Genomic DNA, 6000 nt, shown 5'->3' with positions numbered 1-6000 from the left:
ACCATCGATCACTAAACACCATCACTTCCGTTTACTATTTTCTACTATTATTCGTACTGTTATTGTTCGATCATCCAAGACCACCTCTTGTAGCTACTATTTTATAGCCGAGAACTACCATCAATGAACCACTATCGATCACCCCATCACTAGTCGAATACTATCACCATCAACCATTATTTATTTTTGTGTTTCTATCCGAGACCCATATCACCACCCACAATCCACCTACGACCACCATCATCAAACAAAATCGAACACCATGAAACTTGCAACCTACTACTCGTTCCTTGTATGTGCTTCTGTTTGAACAAAGAACATCACTCATTTAAACTTATTAACCATCCACCACCAGGACCCATCTCTCCCTTCTTTGCTTCTAGTTTCTATAAATGATCAACATGACAAAACAACCATCATCATCGAACTAAACACCTATCTATAAACACAAGTATCTGCTACTATTATTCTGCCTGCTATTTCGATTATAAACCGAGCCAAACAAATGATGATTTATTGATAATCTAAAAATGAATATGATACGTGATATTATCTCATGTGGATCAAGAAAGAATGATGATGTTATGATAATGAAAGAAACCATGGTAATGATTAAGAGTGCTGCAAGTTGATTACTTACGGTTGTGTTAATAATAAAGTAAATACTCTTTTTGGAATTATGATAATGGGTCAATTAAATTGATGATAATGGATGATGAGGTAAGGATGATGAGATCATGGGGTGTGCAGTGTATTATATTTTGTCTACCATTCGAAATTCTGTTTGAACTAGCCAAAAACAAACATCAAAGACTACCATTACACGTTGCTATGTTGCTGTTTTCTAATTAACCGATCCAAACACCCCTATCCATAAATCGGTAGTTTTCTATTTCAGTCCGATAGAACCTCACAACCATCACCCAAACACCTCCTGTATTTTATTTCTTCTCTTTGTTCCAGTTGTTGCTGCAGTTCCTATTTTGTGTTTCAAATTGTAACTCACTTAAGAACACAACAATGACGATGAAGGATGAGTAGATGATGATCGTGATGATTGAAACGTTACCGAATGATGATGATTTAACTGAATATACGGCTGTTTTGTGTTCCTGTTTTCTATTAAAATCACGAACCAAAATTTCCCCATATAATTCCTAGATCACTAGCTGTATTATCAATGAAGTTGGGCTAGGTTAAATAGACTTATTGGGCTTATAAATTTGCTATTGGGCCGTGATCTACTTATCCGTTTTTCTATTGGGCTGACACAAGAACAAATGGGATAATAAAACAGATATACGGGTTATAGATATATTATGTGGTAATTAAGACAGAAATGTATATACAGACGAATGGTTAGGGTGCGGTGTTGTTGAACGAGAGGTCTTGGGTTCGAGTCCAGGCAATGGCATTTTATTTTTAAAGCTTGTTTCTTCAAAGGTTATACTCTTTTATTATTATTATTATTATTATTATTATTATTATTATTATTATTATTATTATTATTATTATTATTATTATTATTATTATTTTTATTAATATTATTAATATTATTATTATTATTATTATTATTATTATTATTATTATCATGAATATTAAAATTATCATTTTTAAAACTATCATTAGTATTATTATTAGAATTATCATTATTTTTTTCATTATTATTTTATTTATTTTTATGAATATTATTATTATTATTATTATTATTAATTTTATGAATATATAATTAGTATTATCATTACTATTATTTTTACTATTACTAGTATTATTATTATTATTATTATTATTATTATTATTAATATTAATATAAGAATTAACATATAACATTTTATTCATTAGTATTATCATTACTATTAGTATTATAAGTATTTTTATTTTTATTTAACAATATTATTATTTTTAACATTATTATTATTATTATTATCGTAAAATAAAACAACCTTTTTATTTATTATTATTATCAATATGAAATAACTACTAGATATATAAAACCATAGTTACTACATATAACATAACTATATTAATACTTTCATAATAAATATTAATGAATATAACTAATTAGGTTATTAATGAAACACCTAATTAAAATAACAATTAAATCACTAATAATATATAAATTTATTCGATTACCATTATATGTGTTAATATATATATAAATGATATAGGTTCGTGAATTCGAGGCCAACCTGCATTGTTCAGTATCGTCGTATGCATATTTTTACTACAAAATATCGTATTGTGAGTTTCATTTGCTCCCTTTTTAAATGCTTTTGCATTATATTTTTGGGACTGAGAATACATGTGCTGCTTTTATAAATGTTTTACGAAATAGACACAAGTAATCGAAACTACATTCTATGGTTGGATTATCGAACCGAATATGCCCATTGTTGAACTTGGTGGCCTAAGAATTGGTGTTTATTATAATTACCACCAATTGACGCGAATCCTAAAGATAGATCTATGGGCACTAACAAGCCCCAGTCAGAGAATTTGAACTGATTTAGTACTTCGATTTATCATGTCCGATGTGAGTCCCGGAATGATGGGGATATTCTATATGCATCCTGTTAAGGTCGGTTACCAGGTGTTCAATCCATATGAATGAATTTTAATTCGTGAGTTACGCGTGTCAAAATACGAAATCTTGTGGTCTATTAAAATGATGGAAATGAATGATTATGATAAACTAATGAATTCACCAACCTTTTGGTTGACACTTTAAAGCATGTTTATTCTCAGGTATGAAAGAAATATTCCGCTGTGCATTTGCTCATATTAGAGATATTACTTGGAGTCATTAATGACATACTTCTAAAGACGTTGCATTCGAGTCGTCGAGTTCATCAATATTATTATTAAGTCAATTATAGTTGAATATATTACGAAATGGTAGGCATGCTGTCAACTTTCGATGTAATGAAAGTTTGTCTTTTAAAAACGAATGCAATGTTTGTAAAATGTATCATATAGGGGTCAAGTACCTCGCGATGTAATCAAATGTAATGTATTCGTCCAGATGAATTAGGACGGGTTGTTTCAGTTAATAATGGTTTACGAGGTGATGGGACAATAAGGTGTCGAGATTGAAGTTGAAAGAAGTGCCGGGTTCGAGACCTTCTTCGCTTAAAGATTTTGATCAAGACTTAGCATGTGGAGAAGTGATTCAAAAGATTTTTATGGACGGAAATGAAGCTAGCTCTTCGGTCGTTGTTTCTACGGGTTTTAGTGCAAGTAGTGAAGATCACGAGGGTGATCCTGAAGTTCATAAGGAGGTGGGTTTTTTTGAGGAGCTTGAGTTGGAAGGGTCACTTCCTCCTTCCGTGCCGGGTATTAGGATTGGATGTGGTGCTGCAAAGGTATCTTCTTATGAAATTAAGAACCGGAAAGGTAAGATTTTTTAATCGGTTGAAGGTTGATGGCGTAGTGGTGAAACCGATTATTAAAACTCAGAAAGGTAATGTGGCGAGACGGTAATGTGTGTTCGTTTATTGGTTCATTTGAGTTGTTTGTCTTTATTTAGTTATACTTGATTCGCGTATTGATTTGCAAAGGTTTTGTTGCTAAAGACTCGAGTTTAGATATTTTCATAGGGTTGCTTAATGTTTTTGAGTCTTGTAGCGTTTGTATGAAATTTTGTATCTTTGTACGTCTTTTTCATCTATTGATGAAAAGATGAAGTTTTAATGTTATCGTTATTTTTGCCAAAAAGAAAAAAGTAAAATAAAAAAAAAACTCGATCCATTTATTTTTATTATTTATTCATTAAATCATATAATAAAGTAAAGTTATACGGAGTAGTTGAAAAGTTATACCCTTCTTTAGAAAATTATACCCTTCTTTAGAAAATGAATGACAAAGAACAGCACATGGCAAATCCAAATATAAATTAGTATGGTAATAGTATACCATACCTAGATCCAATGTTGGAACCGATACGTGTCTTCTAACTTATTTCAAAAAGTTGTACCTTTGGGCTTTAGTAAGTATTATAAGAGCTCTCCCAACGGTTACTCCCTCCGTCGCGTCCATCCCGCCGCCCTGCTGGCGAAGAACCTGAAGCACTTACCGGCGAACCTGTTCGAGACACCATTTTCTCTCTCATTTATAGAGTATCTCGTCACGATAATATACTATCTCAAATTCTGAATCTTATTCATCCGCTCGTCCGAACCAACAATCATTCCGGTCTAATAGAAGAAGTCAACGAGCTTCGCGCTCGGGTAGTGGCTTTGGAGAATATGGTGCAAAGGTTACAAGCACCAGCAGCATCACCGGCATCAACAGTACCACCGACAACAACACCAACAGTACCATTACCACCACCAACAACAACCGCACCGCAAACCTCAACTTCACAATCTGTCCCACGAGCATCAACGTCATACGCCCTATAGATACCAAGGAATATCAACAACAACAAACGATGAAGTATTGATTCATAACTTCATCGAAGAAATATTCTTCAGAGAATATGTAGTTTCTAAAAGTTTTAGAGATTATATATTTTAAATTAGTAGTGGGCGGATAGAAATAATAAAGTGAAACCCTGACAGGAATAGTGCGCGATTTACAAGCTAGACTTGTTATACAAGCAGCATCACCAGCACGTCAGTACTATCAGCATCGTCAGCACTAGCAGCACCTATAACATCACGATTTCCACCAGTTCCATAATCACCAACATCATCACAAATCAACAATGCATATATTGTATCAACGAGTTATGAAGTATTAACTCATTTTCCCTGAAGAAATTATATGTATATTATATATATATATATATATATATATATATGTGTGTGTGTGTGTGTGTGTGTGTGTGTGTGAAATTTGAAATCAAAATAAATCTTTTCGTACTAAGCTATTACATGTGAATCATAACTGGTAGGTACTACTCGATTAGTTCATGTTACTAATATGCTATACATCATTCGTTAATGACTTAACAATCGTTAACTATAATCTCTGCTTCTACTTAATAGATTCCATTTCATAATAAATCAAGTGTATTATTCAAATACATGATTGATTTTACACTTTCATTTTCAATGTACTTGAAACTTTCCAGAAAACATCATCTGTGCCTTGTAAGGTTCAAAAGCAAAAAAAAAAATTCCACGAGCAACAACATCCTTCACCAAGGAATATCAATAAGAATAAATAATGAAGTATTGATTTCATTAGTGAAATATTCCGCGAAGATTATACGATCTCTAATGTTTTAGAGATTATTCATTTCTAATTCCAGCCAAAAATCAAATAAGCTTAATATGATATTAACTCATTAAATCTGTATTACATCTGAAGAAAATATACATACATATATTTTCATAAAGACTGTAATGAAAATTCTTTTATTCAAAATGTTACTTGTGAAACTTTTAACGGGTAGGTAATACCCGGGAGATATATAAAGTCACAATTAATATGTTCGATTTTGATTCAGAAAATTATCAACTATACTCACTACTTTCACAACGATATACATTCTTTCATAGAAATCAAAACAACCATTTTAACCCAAATTTGATTACATATTCAGATTTTGACAAATCAGAATCCAAGTTAAGATTTAACAGAAGATATCACTCTTAGATTCTTACATCTTTCAAATGCCATACTTTAAATTCAAAACTGTACTAGAACATCATATGTATACATATAACATTCATCTCTTAGAATTATGAGCTTTCATTCTAAAATTCTGAAAAGCAACCAGTCTATGAATCAATACTCTGAATGTTGAAAAAGCTGATGAAGCAGCAAAAACTGTAAACGACTTCAACAGTCAAAAGTTTGATGATAAAGAATAGTGTGTTGGCAAAGCTCAGAAAAGTTGGAACTGAAAAACGGATTGAGCAAACCAAGAAGGAGGCTGTGGACAAATCACAAAGACTAAACATGCCTTCAAAGAATCCAAATGATTCAGTGTCTGCTGAAATCGTTAGCGAACACCTTACCTTATTCTAAACCTTCACAGAAAAATTTTCTGCA

The sequence above is a fragment of the Rutidosis leptorrhynchoides genome, chromosome 7 (assembly GCF_046630445.1).
Source record: "Rutidosis leptorrhynchoides isolate AG116_Rl617_1_P2 chromosome 7, CSIRO_AGI_Rlap_v1, whole genome shotgun sequence".
NCBI lineage: Eukaryota > Viridiplantae > Streptophyta > Magnoliopsida > Asterales > Asteraceae > Rutidosis > Rutidosis leptorrhynchoides.
The sequence above is the reverse complement of the archived record's forward strand: the minus strand, read 5'-3'. Positions refer to the sequence as shown.